This window comes from Ambystoma mexicanum, chromosome 13 (assembly GCF_040938575.1).
Source record: "Ambystoma mexicanum isolate Mex_15411 chromosome 13, UKY_AmexF1_1, whole genome shotgun sequence".
Taxonomy (NCBI): Eukaryota; Metazoa; Chordata; class Amphibia; order Caudata; family Ambystomatidae; genus Ambystoma; species Ambystoma mexicanum.
In genome coordinates, this window is record NC_090938.1 from 591318471 (window position 1) to 591340140 (window position 21670).

Below are 21670 nucleotides of genomic sequence, written 5' to 3' on the forward strand. Positions count from 1 at the left end.
AAGTCTAGGATCCACCGGCTACACAGTGTTCAAATATTTGGGTAAAACAAGTCTCATGAAGGATTATGTCAATTTTGACTCTCATAGTAACTCACCGCGCTTATGCTCTGAATGGCTTGATGGCCCAATGTGTAGTGTGGGTCTCTTTTTGAATAATTGTGAAAAGAACTCAGGACACGTAACTGTCCTTGATGCAAAATCTATGGGCACCCTTACACCAACGTGAATGTGTGGTTGGACCACTCCTAACCCACTCTTGCTGGCATCTACATTAAGTCTTCTTTTAACTTTGATGCGTAACATGCCTAAAGGAGGGGCTTATTTCTTTGTTGTTCTCAAAACAGTGAACACATTTTCCCATTCCTCTGGGGAGTTGAATTTCACTCCTTTTTATATTAGTTTTCTCGAACTAGCAGAAGGTTTGCTACAAACTTTGAATAGTGGTCTGACAAGACTAAAAGGAGTGCCGTTGATCATTCCTTGGATGTGGACCATCTTGAAATCTGACGTGACACTTGTCTTGTTTGGAAGGAAAGAAGTGAAATGAACAAGACACAAAAAGTTAGTCGAACGATTTTTATTTTTTAAAACAGTGGAATTGGGATAAACATAAAAAATTGCCATGGGGTCAAATTATAACTTCTTCTCCACAAACGTTCTCGAGCTGAATTTATAATGTCCAGCTTCTGAAGATTCTTGTCTTCTTTTCACAGGTTCTGGCCTCGCTGTCTCGAGTCACGGCCTTCCTTCCAATCTCTTGGCTCTTTCACAGATCCCTGATAGCAGGACCGCATATTCTTGGCCTCTTCAAAGGACTTCCCAGCCACCAGCATCTCGGCTCTTTTCTCAGGTTGGGTCTTTCGATAGGTTATTTTTGTTACTAGTATTTCAGATAAGTATTTCTCCCTACCTTCTGTAGGTCCTTGTCAGGCAGATGATATGATATTAAACTATCCCCTAGAATTGGAACATCAAGAGCCTTCAGGTTGCAAGTAGTGTTTCTTCAGCTGCCTTACACCATTAATTACCAGAGCTAAGACCATGCAATATTAATAAAAATAATAATAAAACATAATCATAATGTCCTCTTACAGTAAGGGGCTTTGTGTGAGGGTGCAGGCCCTGGGATTGTATGGAAAGGGTCCAGGTATGGACCTCAGACATGGCCTAGCAAAAGACAGCAAAAAGAAACACACAAAAAAAGGAATCCAGCCTTATAAAAGGCTTTTGTGCCCTTTATGCAGGAAAAGGAGCCTGCAGACTACCTTTCCCAGTGGACACCGGGCCAAGAACTACAAATCTCCACCCATGTTGGGTGATGCACGCACATGCGCGCGCGAGCAGATGCACGTGGCTTGTGCTTAGACGTCCGACTGAAGCAGTCGTGTTTCCCGGAGCTCCGAGCAAGGGGAACAACACAAGGGGCCACACCCCTGACAACCTTCCTCCAGGCCCCTCACACGCCTAAGATAAGTAGCGCCAGCACAGGGCAGCCTAGACAAGCGTTGGGAACAACGTGCGCGCCACAGCAAATCGCGTTGGGGAGCAAACAGGCAGAAAGCCTCCCATGCGATCAGGGGCACATGCAGGGGGCGTTGCCCATACTCTCAAGTCCCCCCTGCTCCAGAGAAGCTAAGTCTTTCAAGCAGTAGCATTCCTAGCCATAACTAAATACCACACAAGGGGGCACCCAGGGGCTCAGCAACTCGTAGAGCAGTACATGTCATTTGCATATGTAATTATCCACGTGTGCTAAACCGCGACTGGCATATTGCGACTGTACTGGAGTTGCGCCTCGCCACGTGCGGCTAGCAGCACGTCAAGGACACATTCTACCATGTGTGACTATTAACACATGAACTAACATTTGTCACGGAGCCACGTGCGGCAGTCTGTCCACATAAACAGTGTTTAACCCTTCACGGGGGCATGCAAGGTAATGCAAACAAAGCCTGAGATAAGTGGGTTTGCATGGGGAGGTGTCACTAATCCACTGCATGTATAGTGTTGTGTGTGTGAGGAAACATCCACAAGATAATAACTCATGCTCTCTTTGCAGCAGTGAACTGCTCCGGATACCGGACCTGAGAGTGCGCAAGCAGGAGGCCAGCACTCACCCCAGAGATAAGTCTCTCTTTGGTTCACTTTTGAGTCGGGTTGTATTATGTGCATGTAGTACATGTTATTGCTGAGTGTGCTTAGTTGTTATTGTTGTATTTATCCTATGTTCCCCCTGCCTGTCCACCTCCCCTCTCCTGACCCTCTTTCCGGTTACCCTAAAAAACCAGTTCCTGTCCAACCAACAGTTCCCTAACCCTCTTTCCCCGCCAGGGCCTCGGAGGCCTGTGTAAGCTTTGCCTTGCAGGTGCCCAGACCGTGGAGGGGTTGGTTGGTTCGTACCACTTCCGCGCCTGGAGACAGGAGCTGTGACACTTTGCAGGATCCTCTGTGTAATTGTGTAGCCAATGAGGCACCGGCTTCCGGGATGTTTTCAGGTGCTTAGGGCTCAAGTATTTGCCCTGATCCTTCTAAAGACAATTTGTCTGCAACACACAAACTTGGCAGTCGACCCAAAGCCTGCTTCTCCAAGCATAATTTCGATCTGGGCCACAAAAGACATTTTTACCCAAGAAGAACTGTACAATCCTTATTTGAGCCCCAGATCATAAGAATCTTGTTTTTACATCTGGGGAGAGATGACCAATTATGAAGCGTGTTTGTCCAAGCAAATGCTGCAGCAGCTGACCTAGCAAATGACAGTTGATAAAGAACGTGTCAACACAAGTGTGGAGTAAGAGTCCATTCCTGCTTTGTATTGGCTGTGCCTCTTTATCTTTAGTAAGAACCACATCAGCAACCATTGGACCAAAGTCAACACTGTTTTTGTTTCCACACAAGAGGTGGGACTTCCTTTTTGGAATAGTCCATGTTTTTCTCAGGAAATTGCCCTACTTTGGCGTGCCCTGTTCAGTGACCTAGTTTAAACTATCCTGGGTCCTAGCTCAGCCAAGGGAGCAACGGTTTTGGGTCTGTGAGATAGTTAGCAATTGAGAATGATTGCCCACTGGCAAGGGTCATGGTTTGCTCCCTGGTTGTGAGCTGCAATTCAAATCTTTTTCACCCCGTCAAGCTTTCACTCCTCGTCCCCTACGCTTTGAAGTTGGTCTATAGCATCTCGTTACTAAAGTAATGCAGTACTCTAAATGAATAACTAAAAATGTATAATTTACTCAAGAATCACATCCCTTAAGAGGTTGTTGGTGTCCTTCCTTTCCATTCGTGCAGTCCATAGGGCCTAAATATGTTAAAAGAATCAACCATTCAGTTACAAATGCAATCATCGAAGGGGATTTGCTTTTTCCTGGTTTTACCACTATTTCCAAGGGAAGCTTTATGATTGGTCCCCAGACAAACGTTCGGGTCAAGTTGTGTTGGCGACTTCAGGTCCAATTGCTTTTTGGCCTGGTTTTCTGATTTTATCATCCCACATGTTTCATTTTGAATTGTCAACGTTTTGAAATGCAGAGCAGCCGAAAAATGCACACCCGCTTCTCCCATTAACTGACAACCCAGACTCACTTGTAGAAAAACATGATATCCTCTCCCAAACTTATTGTCTGTAGCTTTTTTAAGTATTATATATTGTAGGCAAATTTCTTGGTGATGAATATTCTACATAGAAAAAAAAATAAGGTGAATACTCTGCAATGAAATTACAGGGTACCGCACATTTAAGGTGGTCTGCATTCCATCTGAGGCTAAATTAAGCAGTATCTTGGCCTTTACAGTCTGGGTACCAGACTTTCACATTTCCCTTGTACCTGGTGTCTGGGTAAGGGCTGAAAAACTCACAGCAGTGCACTGGTATTTCTAAATGGTCATATGTTGCTAATATTTTTCATCCTGCTGGGTAAATTCTTCTTGCCATTGGTGGCATAAAAGGCCCCCCCATGGACATGCCAAGGTGCTCTAAAACTACTAAGGTGGTGATTTGGCACAGCATAAAAAGCTTTTAACATAGCATAGATACAATTGTTTTCTATTACAAAAGCTGTCATTTTAGCTGTACTGTTCCACAGACATGGCCCTGAACAGTGATTCTTTGCAGAATGTGACAGCTGGAGGTTGGCACTGCATACCTTTCACTCCCAAAAGTAAGTGGAGTCTAGACCAGACCCAACAAACACCAAATAATGACCACTTCCCGGAAATAACAGCCTCCGACAGAGCCCTCTACCCTAGGGTGACCAAATTTGAAAAGTTAAAAACCTTGTCAGGGCAACTTATATAGAAGAAGGACTAACTATTGTGGCTCTCAAGGCACTACTCTTCAGCAGCGTTTGGAGAGAAGGCGGTTTGAGTATTACTGTTCAAAGACACAAGAAGAATGGCCACCTAGCGTTTGTGCTCCGCTCCGGTGGAGAATAAATCGATGCTTTTGCCTGATGTTACGTATTTCTGGTGACCCGCTTGTTAACTGCTGAATCTAGCAATCGGCTGGAGCTGTCTACAAGGAGCTGCACCATCGGTTTCTCACTTCGTATGAGGCCTCCGGGTGCACGGCCGAAAGCCACGTCATCCCGTAGTAACAACTGCCTGCGTTTCCTGTCAGCTGAGCGGGTAGCGCGACATGGAGGCTCGCATCACACCCGGTAACATGTTTCTTCCACAACACTGGCTGTGTCATACATATAACCTTTATATATCAGGTTTGCCTTAAATATTAAGGGATATTATGTTATTTGTGTTAAGATTTTTTCATCATATAAAGCCTGACCTATAATACAACTGCTTTTTGTGGGATATTGCTGCTTTTTTCCTCTTCACCTCACAAGATACTCAACCCCTCCTTTCTCAAACAAACTAATTACAGGTCAGCATTTAAAACCTGCTCCAGGGGTTTGACTTAATATTCAATATTGTTCTGTAGTCTTTGTCAGGAAAGTTAAGAATTGAACTTTTACTGCATTTAAATATCTGTTTAGTGCAAAATGGCAGCTAAAAAGGGTCAGACAAAGGAGATGCCCACATCATCCCCCACTACTCTTAAGAGACACAAAGTGAGTCTCCTATACCTAAAGAAGACACAATTGACCCTGTTATGCAGACTATTTAATCCAAAATTATAGCTCTTAAACCCTTTGTGGAGGATACTAATGCTAAATTGCAGCAACTTGACAGCAAGTGGACTATCTTTGAAGCTTGGATGACTGAAGTGGAGAGGCAAGTTGGAGATGCTGAAGATTTCTCTAATAACGTTACGAACTTAGAAGCTACAGTACATGCTTACCAACAACAGGCTGAAAATCTTGAAAATAGGAACAGGGGAAATAATCTCTGCATTATTGGCCTTCCTGAAGTAATTGAAAAAGAATCATAGCACCTTCTTATATATGTTCTTACCTCAAATCTTTAACCTGCCAGTCGCTATACAACTTAACATTCAAAGAGCACATCAAATTGGCCCCTTAAGATCTCCTCAAAGCTCCAATGATTCACCCAGGACCCTTAGACTGGCCCTCCTAGACTTTACCCTAGTCACCCTCATTATGAAAAAAGTAAAGCAAATTAAACATCTGACATGGGAAGGAAAGAAAATACTTATTACTCAAGATGTCTCCAAAGCAACTGCAGCGAGAAGGAAAGAACTCCTGACATTTAGGCCAGCCATCAGGCAGTTGAATGCCAGATATGGCATCCTGATCCAGCCATCCTTAAAGTTACCCTAAATGGGCAGACCTCAACTTTCCAGAACTCAGCAGACTTAAGACAATATATTCGATCACATAAAAGGAATGACATGGATACATCGAATCCCATTACTTGAAGGATGTTTGATACCTCGCTTAAAGCTACTTATTTTTCCTCCTTCATTTCTTACCCTTACCACCGGAGCAAGGTTTTGGTGAGCCTAGTTCTTTTTCGGCTCCACCCCACCCCCGACCCCACCATATTATGTTTACAACTGTTTGCCACTTTTTTCCTATAGTTCTTAGATACATTTTACTTTTGGCAAGTTCCATGTTCTCACAGCTGGTCATATCTCCTCCTTTATGTTTTTCTCCGTTTGTATCTTTATCTGTTATGCTGGGTACATTGGTATATCCTATGCTAATGTGCTCTGCTGTCTCATGCAATTGATATCATGATGTTTGTAATATTGTAACTATGTATTTTTACGTATACTCCATAATTTATGATTTTAACCTCATACTCATGCCTCTTAATATAGTCTCTTGGAATATTAAAGGATTGCATAATTCAATTAAGAGACAAAGGGCCTCATTAGGACTTCGGCGGTAGTCATGCCGCTATTGGCAGCATGGCTGCCGCCGAAATCGGGTCCGGGTTCCCAGAATGGGGAATTACCGGGCCATTCGGAGTTTGGAGGGCCCGGTAATTCCTCCCTCCAGGAACCCGGGCCCGGACCTTCCCCATTCCCATCTGAGCCCCCATAGGGCACAATGGGAATGGGAGAGGGAGCAAAGAACAGGCCAATTACGAGCAGCCCATTGTTTGCTCCCTCTTCCCCTCGCGGGACCTGGTAAGGACGCCTGGTTTGACCAGGCGTTACTTATCGGGTTCCGTGAGGGGAGCTTGTAATGAGGCAGAACGGGTTTAACGGATCCGCCTCCTTTAGCGGAGCCCGTTAACCCGTTCCGCCTCACTCGTGATGAGGCCCAAACTGTTTTGTCTCACCTTAACAGACTGAAACCCTCAATTGCCTGTATTCAAGAGTCACACCTCTCTAATGAAGAAGCAACACAACTTAAAAGACATTGGATGGGTCAGGTCTTCTCAAGCGCTGGAAACGGTTAAAAAAAATGGAGTTATTACACTAATTAATAACACTCTCAAATGTAAAGTACTATCTATGAATCTGATGACCTGTGAAGATGGCTTTTGCTCAAATTATTAATTGATTCCAAAGAATACTCTGTACTTAACATCTATGGCCCAAAATCTCCAGACCCTAACTTTTCTTCTTCAGTGTAAGCCCCATAATTTGATTGTCTGCTGAGATTGCAACCAAATTATAAATCCCTTTCTAGATAGGAAGTCTAGCGTGCAATACATTAATACTACTTCTCACAAGCAATGCATTAACTTTAAATCGGAATTAGGTCTTAGTGATACTTGGTGTTTAATTCACCCTACTGATTCTGATTTCACGTTTTATTCTACAGCCCATAACTCCTTCTCATGACTTGATTATATTTTCATTCCCAATTCCATGGTTAGTCTTCTTCTCACAGCCGAAATAGAATCCATCACAATTTCTGATCATGCCCCAATATACATCCAACGTGCATCCCCATTAAACTCTAAGAACTCAAATAGATGGAGATTCAATGCTAGCTTACTGAGTGATGATTCATTTACACCTTTTATAGCCAAACAACATAATAGCTACTTTGCTGAGAATAAAAATCAAGACACATCCATTACAAATAATTGGGATTGCTACAAAGCTGTTCACAGACGTCATATAATATCATTTGTTGCCGACAAAAAGAAAAAACTTAAACAGGAATCGGAGTCCATTCTCAAACAGCTGAAACCCTTAGAAATCGAATTTGCTAGTACTAACTCCTCCTCTATTCTTAAAGATATCCTGAAATTAAGATTTCAATATAATAAAATTGTCACACAATACTCTTGTGCAAACATGCTCAAATATAAGGCAAACATGTATCAGCTTGTCAATAAGGCTAATAAATCTGTGGCATTTTACCTCAAATTTAAGAAAGAAAGTTCTAGGATTGTTGTTTTTTTTTATTTTGTAACTCTGTTTATTGAGTTTAAACAACACAACGTAAGAACAAACATGAATCATAGACAAACAACAGATGAAGGCAATATGGCAGTATCAAAAGCGAGAGGGGCCCCGCAGGGCCAAGGGCCGTAAAACAGTTGTGAGACAAGGCAGGTAAACAATGTTAACAGTGGTACTGATCTACTTCCACCAGTGGATTTCAGTGAGCATCAAGCCATTTGCCCCATATTTTTTTGAATTTGTGGGGGCAACCCTGTGCGTTATAGATCCGGCGTTCTGAAGCTGCGCATCTGTCCAGCTCATTACTCCAGCGGTTCAGGCACAGTGGGTCAGCACAGCCCCATTTAGCCGCAATGAGTCTTTTGCCTGCCCCCAACGCAATCGCCAGAATCTTTTTTTCGTATTTTGACAGGGCTACTTCTTCCAGATGCCTAAGAGTACCATGTTGGGGTCTCTAGGAATTGGCGCCGCCAGTGCAGCAGAGATTGTGTTAATACAGTTCTCACAGAAGACCTGTAACACCTGGCAGTCCCATATCATATGGTAGAAGGTGGCAGGCTCAGTTTTGCATCTGATGCATGTCCCGTCTTCTAATCCCCCCCATCTGGCCATTGCAGTACGTGAGTGGTATGAGCGGTGAAAGATTCTCAATTGTATTAGTCTGAGTTTGGATTCTATCCCGATTTCCCTGGGTGACATTAATGCATCAACCCAGTCTTCTGGTTCCAGTTGGCCTACATCTCTTTCCCACTTTGCTTTGAGCCCATCCAGCTGTGCAGCCCCAAAGGAGTTGAGGGCCTGATAGAGAGTGAAGGTGACCTTAGAGGAGATGCGTTGCGGAAGGATATTGGTCTCAATGGGAGAGCAGGGGGGTATGTTTGTCGTGTCAGGGAATTGGGGGCGGATGGCGTGGGCCAGCTGCGCATGTCGAAACCGGTCCATGGGTGACAGGTCAAATTGCTCTTGCATGGTCTCGAAGTCCAGGAGGTAACCCCCTTGTATCACATGTGCTAGTGTGTGTATCCCCTTTGCACGCCAGTGACCAAAAGAGCCCATTTTTTTGCACACCTCATCATACTCTTTCCTTAGGAATGAAATGGTGTCCCAAAGGTTTCAAATATCTTGGTGTTCATATCTCAGCTTCCATTAGTAACATTTGTAAACAGACCTCGGAAATTATACTGACCAGAATCAAAGAACTAGTAACTTCATGGTCATCCCTTTTTCTCTCCTGATGGGGCTGCCTCGAATCTATTAAGATGATGATCTCCCCCATTATCCCGTATCTCCTCTATATGCTTCCTATTTCCCTTCCCCTTTCCTTTTTCAAATCCATAGACTCCTACTTGATTAGATTTCTATGGGGGAAGAAAAAGCATAGAATTTTGCTGAATACATTTAAAAAGTCCCACTCTTTAGGTGGTGTTAACTTCCGTGATTTTAGAAAATATTGCATGGCCTTTGTCATTAAACAAGCACAGATGTGGTTTACTCATGAGGAATCAGTATGTACGCCTAATTGGGTACGTCCGGAGAGAGCCATGGTTTCCCCAATTTCTCTGGCTGATATTTACCTTATTAAAGGTAAGAATAAATGCACTAAATATTCCTGTATTTGCCAATCTGTACTCTATCTCAAAATGTATATGTTCCCATCCTTAACTAAATTGTCCTTGTTCACCTCTCCTGTCATTTGGCTTAATCCCCTAATTAAAGGTAAATAATTTTTTTGGAAACCATGGCTCTCTAGAGGTATTACATTTTGTAATCAATTCTTTTTGCAGAATGTTCCCATTACCTTTAATGATTTTGTTATCAAATACCATATGCCCGCCTCTTTCATGAAACAATATTTGGACATTATTGCTGCTATTTTTGAAAATTGTGAATTATTTATACATAATTCCAATATTCTTGATGCCCAAATGTTATCATATATGCTGAACTCTAATATTACGGGCTCTGCTTATAACAAAACACTGATGTCAATATCACATACTCCAATGGTGGACCTCCTTTACAGTGACTGGAATAATGCTTGCATGTTACCAGTTCTTCAGCTATGCTGGCCCCCACAAAGGAAATGCATTTCTAAGATTACTGCTTCAGCCAGCCTAACCCAAACCCTTTTCTTTTTCCATCATAGAGCCTTCATCACCGCTGTTTCGCTCTTCAAATATGGACTATTACCTAATGACTTTTGTTGGCGCTGTTTACACGTCCAAGGTTCTTTTAAGCATTTTTTTGTGGAGGGTCAACATGTTAAACCTTTCTGGAACTCTGTATGGCATACTATAAAATCTATTTTCAAATTTCATCAAGACTTTTGCTTTGACTTCCTTATTTTTGGAAGCTCCCTTTTACAAGCTACTCCAGCTAACACATATGCAAACGTTCTCTTTGATTTATGTTTAATGGTTGCAATCCAAACCATTACTACTAATTGGAAAAACTTAAATCATATTCATTACAATTTCTGGTGGAATAATATCTATAATATTCATAGATTAGAAAGTTATATAGCATCCTTTCCTGATTTACTATGTAAACATCAATTGAAATGGCAACCCTTTCTTGACTTTTTATCTACTATTGACTCTCATTAATGTCAAATAAGCATCCCCTTCCTCCCCCCCCCTCCCCGTGGATGTTATGTCCTGTTTTGTTTATGTCTGTTATTCGTTTGTTCTGTCATTTGTATATCACCCACCCGTCTTATTTAAAAATGTGTAAGCTACTTTACCCAGTTACATATATATATATACTTGGCTTCCATTCATGCCAAGTATGTGTCTATAAACTGTTCTGTTATGCTTCTTTCATATATTTTTCATATAGTTCACATATTCTTAAGGATTATCAATTGCCATGTATGTCTATTTCCTATAATAACATCTTTTAAACACACAAAATGCAGCATTTCTTATGTGCGAGATTGTGCATTCCTGCCTGCCAGCTATGAAGACCTTCTACAAGAAAAGGGACCACTGCAGTTTCCAATGGGAACATAATCTTGAGAAATGGGGACAGAGCGCCCATACCAGGACAGTCCCGGCAAAACCGGGACGTCTGGTCACCCAACTCTACCCTCAAGCCAAATCAAACACCATATTTTCTGACTTCGACTTCATCTTCCCCCTCAAATCACCAACCACTGACTTTTTGCCTTGGGCTAGAATCTGAGGCGTCTGATTGGGTACAAAATCTGTACCAACAGCTTCATTGCTATCTGGCCTTCACATGTTTTTCGTTTTCTTACAAAAGAATGAATTTGTGTTCCTAATCTCAAACCTTAGACATGTTTGGTAAGACAGAAGTAAAACATGACAGTTCTATTTTACAGACTGAAGAGTTCTGCTTTCTTTTAACCCTCATTTGCAATTAGACAGTTCGAAGCTCCAGATCTGTGTTGGCAATTGATGCCAGAAACTTCTGATCTCAGAGCAGGTTTGCGTGCAAATCGGTAGACTGTCATTTTCGGCAATAAGACTGGTTGTTCTCTGTTTGAATTTACTGTATGCCACCATACCAGAAGCTGTGCAATCATCTCTTTTCGTATGCTGAACTCTCATTGTCATCTTTGAGATTATACTTACCACAGACTACATATTCGTTTTACTGGTGGTTTTTAGTATTTTTAGTTTTGTGCACAGGCTAGATCACATCCTGAAGAAGGACCTGTTTAGGCCCGAACGCATCGGCCATTTGACATCTGCTTGTATTATGAACAAATAATTGTGTTTACCACCACAACACGTTTCTAAAGAAATGTTTATGATCAGTGCACGAGTCTGATTTTCAACTACATGCTATAAACAATTTACAAAGTTATAGCACTGTTTATTAGAGTGCAGCCCTCACGCCTGGTTCGCTAGAAACCTCTGTTCTGTCCGCTGTGCTCTTTGCTCTCCCGACACCCGAAAGCACGAGGGAGTGGGAAAGCTGCAGGAGCTGCGGTCGTTCTCTCCCCGGGATGCACAAATTGTGTTCGATGCTGCGCGATTTCATGCACTGTGGATGGTCATGTTCATAGTCTCGAGGCTTCTCTTTTAATCAAACTGCCAGTCAAGTAACAATTTTAATTGCCTCCTGCCACACTCAAGGTAATCAAAACTTTCCCAGTGTTCAGAAATCCAACACTTGTAAATCGGCCAGAGTCATCATTAAAATGTTTTAGACCACATCTGGCTTTGCGAGATTAGATTTCCTGGCTCAATTCCACATATTAAAAAAAAGATACGTTTGTTGAAAAAATGTATATTTCATGATTCCTAGCCAGAAGACAAACAGAGAGTACAAAATATTGCCGATCTGCTTCTTTTTTCCTCCTCAATGGCACATTGAAAAGTGGGGAGGAGAACATGTTTGCTTTTCTCCAATGTGCCACCATATTGGTTTTTATCTAGGGGCGCGGGGAGGAACAAGGATGAATATAGGGATCTGGCGAATTCGATTCGCCAATGTCAACAATGTCAAGCTATCTCCTGACCATAACGTGTTGGCTGTTAGTGAATCACAATAATTGACGACTTTTCAATTAAGCATTATTTCATCATTCCTGAATTGCTTATCGGTCACATCTGCCATTGCATCATTGGTAAATTGACTATCTTCGTAGATTTGGCGAACTGACAGCAGTGATACCATTTGTTAGTTAAATGCCCTATTGTAATTTGTACTCACAGAACAGCAATCAGGGTAGGGAATATTATTGTTTAAAACCATTGAGCAAGGATCATTTGTGGTTGAGTCATATTGCAATGGTGTACAAGAGGGGATAAATAATGGATTGGCAAAGGCTGAACGAATCTCCACCTAGTCTTGTTAGTGGCTTGAACCGGATAGAGTCCTCTGTATTCAATGTTCTTAATGGATACTCCAGAGCTTGCCGGCACCAATAATGAGCCCTAAACTCATCAGTCAGGTTCGGGCAAGAGGGATTCTGTTGAGCAGGCCCCTCCATTCCAGCAAACTATCACACTATCTCCATTACCCCATTCTTGGGAAAACTCCTGGAGAAACTGGCTATCTCTCAGCTGACACTTCACACTGAATCTATGGGTTGCTTCCATGACCATCAATCTGGCTTTAGAGCATCCAGAGGCATGGAAACTGCCCTTCTGAACACCTATGAAGACCTGTTCTCAAATCTTGACGCTAACACCGTCTCTATCCTCATTCTCCTTGACCTCTCCTCTGCCTTCAACAATGTTAACCCCGACAACCTGATCACACGTCTCTGTGGCACCCTAGAAATCACAGGTCAGGTTCTGGCGTGGTTAACCTTCTTCCTCTCCGACCGCCCATCCCAGGTGGAACTCAGAGCCTTTCACTTGACTATCACTCTCTCAACCTGTATTGTTCCCCAGGAATCTAACCTACCCCCCTGGTGTGCTGCAAACAACCTCTGCCGCAACGCCACTAAGACTGAGATCTTTTGCATTGGGACCCCTGCTCGCGCTTTCCCACTCTCGCTCTGGCCAGCTTCCCTTGGCCCTGCGCCTGCAACCACATGCGAAGCAAGAAACCTGGGGTTCATATTTGACTCCACTCTCTCCTTCTCCTCTCAGATTTCAGAAATCTTTAAAAAATCTATCAGCTTCACCTCCTCAGAGGTACTCTACCTTTTCTCACTTTCCCCCAGAGGCTCACTGTCTCCATAGCCCTAGTTCTCTCCAGGCTGGACTATTGCAACAGCCTCTTCCACAACCTCCCTTCTTCTGCCCTACGCCCTCTGCAACTCATCCAGAACAGACTGTGAGACTTATCCTTGGCCTAAACCCCATGGACCACATCTCTCCAGCACTGAAATCCCTTCACTGGCTCGTAGTGGCTGCAAGAATCAAATTCAAGACCCTTTGCATTGTTCACAAGGCTTTCTGGGGCATGCGACCTACCTATATGGAACGCTGCCTACCTAAATACTATCCCTCACGAGCCCTCTGCTCATCTACCTCCAACCTTCTACGAGTGAGCCAGTTCTCCAAGCAGGGATTTGGAGAGAGATTCTTATCCTCAGCAGATGCTTTTCTCTGGAATAGCCTCCCTGTCGCTCTACGTCTTGAGCTGGATCTCCTTAAATTCCGGAAACTACTCAAGAATGTCCTTTTCTCCTCTTCCTTCTCTGTCCCTCGACCCTGCTAACCCAGCTCTCTGTTTTTTCCCTCTCTCCGTCCTCTTCCCAACAGCACGTTGACTGGCCGCCGGGTGTACCTCAGAGTCTCACAGGTCCCCGGCACCTGCTGCCGGTCCTCTTTCGCACTTGTCTCAGGGCCCTACACTCACCTACAGTCAATGGACTTGAGAAATCAACTCTAGAGAGTGGTTCTCTCTGCACTTACCCCAGTTTCAACCGACCGGATGCACATGTACCCCCACCCCATCATCCCTCTCTGTGACCCTCTGTGCATTTGCTCAAACTGTACGCACGGGGCCTGAAGAGCGTCCGCCTGTTCTCCCTTGTCTTCTCCCCCCTAATTGCACTGTTAAAACTGCAGAATCACCACTAGGCCTATTTGCTGTCTCCCAAACTGTTTAGATGTATTTTTTACCCACTTACTCTGCCTGTGAAGACTATTATTGTCTCAGAATTTCAAGGGCTCTGAGCGACTGTTGTTTTTTCCCCATGTTTCCACCCTCCTTCTGCGCTCTGAAACACTTGCCTGTGTATAGGCGCTATATAAATAAACAATACCATACCATACCAGGCCAATAAGAGTCAAGATTCACCCTCCAGGATTCGATGTACTCACAGAGGTTCGGGAGCCCTGTAAAAGGAGCAGATCACTTTCACGTTCTTTATGCGAGTTTGGTTAGGCTGTAAGAGCATGAGTCTACAGGTCAAGTGTACACTTGTTTTTAGAGCAGTTTTGGGCGTGGTTCTGAGGTGTTTGGTGATCTCTTTTTGCCAGGACATTTGATAATAGTTCTTTTTGATCCCTATTTGCCCCATTTTGTCTCTGTTTGATGAGACCGCTTATGCTGTCTTTCCCTTTACCCTTATTTTCCCCCATGAAAACACAAATAAAAACGTTTTCCCTGTCCTTAACATTGTTCCTTGTAACCTTTATGTTACCCCAAACGTTTAAAAAGTTAAAAAAGCTAATAAAATGCAGTTTACCTTTTGTATTGCTAATTCTATTTGGCTATGTTCAACCAGGCATTATATGACTGATGTTTGTCCTTTCGTAGAAAGAAACTGAAATGATGATGAGGGGAGCGATTTGTATTTGGGGGCAGAGGTGGAGGGGCAAGGAGAGGTTCACTTCTCGGAGGACTTCGAACCAGGCCCATGAGGAGAATGGTGCCTGGTGTGATTTGGGTGGCAGTTGCCCAAAGCCCCAGAAAGTGTTGCCTGATGTGGGATAGCGCTTGAAGGATGGCTCAGGAAGGGTGGAGCAGACAGGGCTAACAATGGAGGGTTTGCCACTGCTACAGGTAAAGAAGGTGGGGTAGAGACAGAGGAGCCAATGCCGCCGCCGGGAGTCCTTGTGCCAGGGGTAGTGGAAGTGAAAGGGGAGGACTGGGCAGCAATAGTTTACCTGACCTCGGAGGAGGGCATTTTAGTTATTGCAGATATACTAGAATTGTTGCTGGACAAAGATTTAACCAACATTTAAGCCATAGAGGAGTTGCTGGCAACCCTGGGAGATGTGAGCAGAGTTGTTGAGAGGACTGTAGACAGGCAAGGAGAGGGTGAAAGTGGTTCTTCTGGAGGTGACAGAAGAGCATCAGGTGGAGAAGGCATAGGTAGTCCACGTGCAGAGGTCTCACGAAGAGGAAGTCTGAGGATTCTGCGCCTGTGCGCAATGCAGACATAGGCATCCCTTGTGACGTGTCGGTGGGGCAGGGGACATCCCAACCTCAGGCCCAGGTGAACATGATTGGGGGTGTATGACTACCTTATCATGCTCGAGTGGAAGACTTCGAGGGGGCCTTGAAGGGACTGTGTTATGACACATATAAAGGCACCAGTGATAAGCACACTTTGCAACAATATATATAGGTATACAATATCAGTAAAAGGGAGCTATCTTAACTTTCAGCCAAATACAGGTATCAATAATAACCACAAGTATCAATAGATAGTGTTATTTAGATCTTCTAAGCTAACAATATTAAAGTGAATAATAACTATAATCAAATATACCATTTCTTTAGAACCATGTTAACATATGTCTTTAATAAGGCACCATTCAGCTATTGGAATACAGTGCCTAATAACCAACGTTATTTCAGTTACTTAATGATAATCATACAAAACAGAGATCTTAGAGCGACACATCTAAATTCAGATTTGTACAATTGACTAAAATACGTAGGTATCGGTACTATCAATACAACTGTGTAGATCACGTACGAATTTTTAGTATTTTGGGTTCTGTAAATTTCCCAATTAAAAATGGAGGATAGATGACAATGTGGATTCATCAATGTGTTTCGCAATTACGTCATTTCGTGTATTATTAAAGCGGCCATCTTGGATTTGTTTGTGGCTGAAATTCCACAAGGACCAGCTACGAAAGCATCCTAGAATACTGAATTGTTACCATACTTAGGTAAGAATCTACACAGCATTTCAAAATCCTTAGCCTTAATGGCAAAATAGAGAATAGCATAGGTCAACATTGATTTGAAATAGAGATAAGGGTCATCTCTTCATTCTCTCTGTTTTGTATAGTAAGGAAGATGTTACAGCGCGTCAACATTTTCGAGTGCCATACAAAGTGCACAATCAAGGACAGGAATATTCAAATTTTGCCACAACATTGTGAGCGTCTTGGGAATAATCATAAAGTAAGTAGGTTTATTGGGACATCATTCAAATATTTATGCATATTATCAGCAGTCATGTATCACTTTAGTATTTGGTAGCGACTGTACTGATATAATTGTATATTTATAAATGTCTAAACTCATTAAGCAAAATAATTATCATTTGAAACACTCATGATGAACGGTCAAAAACATTAGAGATGGAGAAACATGTGTCGAGTGGAAAAAGTGTAATTATGCAAGGAATTTATGATTGATTTATCACAAAAGAAGGTAAAAGAGTGTGATTTATTTGTGAAAATAAGAGTGTTACTCCCTTTCATGCAAGGAATTTATGACTGATTCATTACAGAAGGACATAAAGAGCAATTTACCTTTATTTTTAACACAAGACTATTTCTTTGTCAAAATATCCCACAAATCACGTTAAATAAATTAACTTTGGCACAACATAATTGGATCCAACTCTTTATTTTTTGTGACTACACGGCACTGGACAGCCTCAGTACCATAGGATCCAACATTGCTGCCTTTGTTTAACATCATCTAATTGGGATTTGCCAACAGCTAGTTTAAGGCTGTAATTCGGCTTTTTGAAATCTGTGCGCAAACCTGCGAGTCCTAAACCTTGGGACCACTTACTTCACCTCTGCCCCTCCAATAGGTCACTGTCTAAGCAACCTAACCTTGAAAATAATCCTGAAGTTGGCATTTGAAACTTATTCTGGAGCACGCAAATGAAATGGGCTGGTTCAATGATAATACAAATGTTGTTTTGACTGTATTACATCCTTTAAAATGTCAATTCTACATTTTACCCAAAGTTCATAAAAGTCTCAGAAATCCACCCATCCATCTATGTGTAGCAGCTACAGTACGGATACTGCAACCATCAGGCATAGACATAGATATCTGATTACAACCTATATGTGCCTAGAAACACCTGTCTACAGGCGCTTTATAAATACCTTATCATATCATATAATTCTACAAGTTATGTGTACCTACATTAAAGACTTAACACATTTTTGAGGATTTTACAAGATTTTACAATCAAATTGAATTATGTTATGTTTACAGTTGATGTATGGGGGATATATGCTACTAAAATGGGCTTTATTAAAAGCAGAAATGTTGCAAAGAATGTATTATGGTATTGTCACAGTTAATTTTGATGAATAATTACTTTCAGTATGGTTGAAAGAACTTTTATTTACAAATAGCAATAATATATATGGGAGTCACCATGGCTTCCCATTATGCTAATCTGTTTATGTATCAATGTAAATGGATCATATCCTAAAACATCCTGGGTGTAGTGGTCAAGATATATCAAAAACTGGATTAGATCCAAAGATTACGTTATTGGGATCTTGAGTAGGTTCATACCAAATCTTAACACTTTTTGAATGGCTTATTACCACCAATCAGCAGATACAATTTACATGGACTATATGTTTACATGGACTGTAGGTTTTTTTTATGTAGGTCTCGAAGTACAAGATACCAATTCATTATTAAATTGATCACAAGAATCATTAATCATAACCATTTTCTGCATCAGATGAGTTTTTACACATTACGTGGCCTTCCTCTTAGATGATTAGTGTTTAAAGGATAGCAAGTGATCCTACGACATGTAATATACAACTTGATGAAATGTTGAATATCTTTCGGGAAAGACAATATGGTGAGGTTGAGATCTTACTAGCATGACTCACAGTTGAATAGATTCCAAAAAATGAATTACTGTGTAGGAACATTGAAAAGAAAAAAAGGAATTTGATCTTCATATCTAAATATTCAATGCAATGTCAGAGAATTAACCAAACCATATTGAAACAATGGAACATCATTGAAAGGGATCCTCAGTTGCACGCTCTTCTGAAAGATCCTCCTACATTTACATACAAGAATGATAAGAATTTGAGACATATGTTGGTATCGACAAGTAGGGATCCCAGTAATACTCAAAAGTACTTAAACTCAGAGAAGGAAAAGGCACTTACCCATGTTTATAACGTAATAAATTGAAACAATAGTATGAAGGCAAATTTATATTATATCCCAAGTCAGGACCAAGACTCAAATAACAAAGCTTTGCAACCTTCAATACTAAGTTTGATTTATAATCAGTTATACCATGTAACTTGAATGAAGACAATAATGTATCCTGTATCATATGAATACTCTGATCTGAATGTGGTAATTATCAACGAGAATTCCAGCAATACATAAAATCTACAATTTTACTTTTGACAATGTTAAACTACAAAGTTAGTTACAATTAATTTGAGCTGAATATATTAACGGGCCTTTTATTAATTTATTTTTGTTGTTGGCTACTAATCAAATATGGCATGAACATGCTTGTAGTTTGCAATGTTGCGGTATGCATTGAAAGCAAGAAAGGACTAGTTGGTGTTTCAAAATCTTTTCTATTTGGGAAAGACAGAGGAAACACTATGATTTCTCATGGGGTGATAAAAGGACCAGAGAGATTTCTGGGGATAAGACAAACTCTTAGCATGTTTTTATAGCCATAGAATATACACTGTAAAGTTTTTCTGAAATAGGTTTACAAGCCAAACATGCCGGCATGAGGAATCATTGACTAATAGGGGGGAACATTATTTTTGTAAGGTAAGAAGGAAAATATAAAATAGGTCAGTTTGAAATGTATGATGAATCTGTGGGAGATGATTGAGGTAATCTTGTCGAATTTGTTTATTTTTGTAGATTTCCTCCTGAGGATGGTCCCTATTCTGACCGAAACGTGTTGAGGGAGTGAGTGTCTTCCTCCATATTTTATCAAGAATTTGTTGAAACATTCATATAATTGTAACTACTTAAACCTAAGACTGGCACACCTGTTTAAAATAATTCAAGATAATGTGGAATAAAACAAACATAGTTTTACTATAGGGTACAGGTTTTTGTCAGTTCATGGTTAATCTGACAATTTGTATGGTAATGTATGACTAGACAAGTGTCCAGTTTAAATGAACTCTTACATACCTGAAAAAATATGACACTTATTGAGGTAAATAGACCTGGTATCACTATTTTTATATTAAACAGAATTATTTCAGTGCCATTGTGAATTTGAGTTTCTGTCCTAAATCATATGGCATGTACGAATAGTAATACAATGCACATTTTGAATAGGGTTTCAGTCAGTTGATTCAAAAGGTAAAATGATGTTTAGATTATTGTTAATGGGATATTCGCAGCTACTGTCCCTCCTCCTCCTACACCTATGGCTAAATCACATTCTGACACAACTCTTTCTAGCCTACATCTTTCTATCACTAACACTCTTGATGTCCTTCCCCATGTCATGTGAATCTGCCTGAAGACTACCTCCAAGTGCAACTCTTGGTATGACTATGTCCTCGCTACTCTAAAACACAACACAGTCACTGCATGCCGCCTACTCCAAAGGCATTACAGACTCTCTGTTCTGTCCAAGAAGATAGCCCACATCCAATCCTGCATCTCTCCGGCCTCTAACAACAAGGCCGAACTCTTCAAAATCTGCAAGGAGCTGGCCAATCCTGTTGCAGTCGCCACCTCTCCTGTTCCCTTCCAGGTGCTTTGCACGACTCTGGCTTCTCACTTCACCTTTAAAACTTGGGACATCCTGTCCTCTCTCTCCTCCTCTCTTTCCTCTTCCTCAACCTCTCCTGGCCCCTTTCTGACTGCCTCTCCCTCTCCTCCTCCATTCTCCTCTTTTTCTGTGATCACTCATGATGACATTTCTAGACAAGTCAGATCTATGAAAGTGTCATCCAAGCATGTGCTCCCCTGCTCCTCCAGAACCATCAAGGACCACATCGACATTCTCGCTCCACCCTTGGCTGATTTCTGCAATCACTCTTTTGCCACTGGAACCTTCTCCTCTCCCCTTAAGCACGCCCTGGTGTACCCCCTCCTGAAAAACCTTCAGCCGATCCTTCCTGTCCGGGAAACTATTTCCCGATCTCTAGCACCCCTTTCCTGGGCAAACTCTTGGAAAAGCTGGCCATCACCCAGCTTACTCTCCACAATGAACCTGTTGGTTGTCTCCATGACCATCAGTCTTGCTTCAGAGCAGCCACAGGCACAGCAACTGCTCTCTGGAACACCTGTGAAGATCTGCTCATTAGTCTCGACTCTAGCCTTCCTTCTGTTCTCATCCTCCTTGATCTTTCCTCTGCTTTCGACATGGTCAATCGTGCCATCCTAATCAATCATCTCTGTGAGAACCTGGGCATCATGGATCAGGCCCTCGCTTTGCTGACCTTCTTCCTCCTGGACCACCCCTCTCAGATCCAACTGGGGTCCTTTCTCTCTACCGCCTCTCTTTCCACATGTGGTGGTCCCCAGGGCTCCAGATTCTCACCCTGGCTTTTCAACCTCTACATGGCCCCTTTGGCCCACCTCATCTCTACCTTCTCCTCTAACTTTCAGTGTTATGCACGTGACACTCAGCTCTCCTTCAGACTCCACTCTGCCTCCTCTCCTCTCTTGCTCATTCCTGTCTATCTGTGATTCAGGAATTGTGCACCTTCAATGATCTCTGCCTCAATGCCCCATTGGGAACCCTCATCCCTGCTTTCCCGCTTTCACTCTAGCTGCCCTCCTTGGGCCCTCTCCCCGCGCCCTCCTTTTAGGCAAGAAATCTTGGGCTCACCATCCCAGGCCCCTAGTTCTCTTGAGGCTGAACTACTGAAACAGCCTCTTTCTTCAACCTGCCTTTCTCTACAATCTGTCCTCTGCAACTAATCCAGAACAGGGCTGCAAGACTTGTCCTTGGCCTCAAGCCCAGGGATCGTATCTCTCCAGCCCAGAAACCTCTCCACTAGCTCCCAGATGCTGCAAGGATCAAGTTCAAGACCCTCTGCATTGTCCACAAGGCTTTCTGGGGCCAGGGTCTGCACTACATCCATAAACATTTTCCTTCTCGAGCCCTTCGCTCAGCTACCTCCAACTCTCTGATGGTCAGATGCTTCTACAGGTAGAGAGTGGGAGGTAGACCTCTCTCCTCTGCAGCGGCCTCCATCTGGAATGGCCTCCCTGCCTCTGTCAAACTTGAGCAGGACCACCTCAGGTTCCGGAAGCAGCTAAAAACCTTCC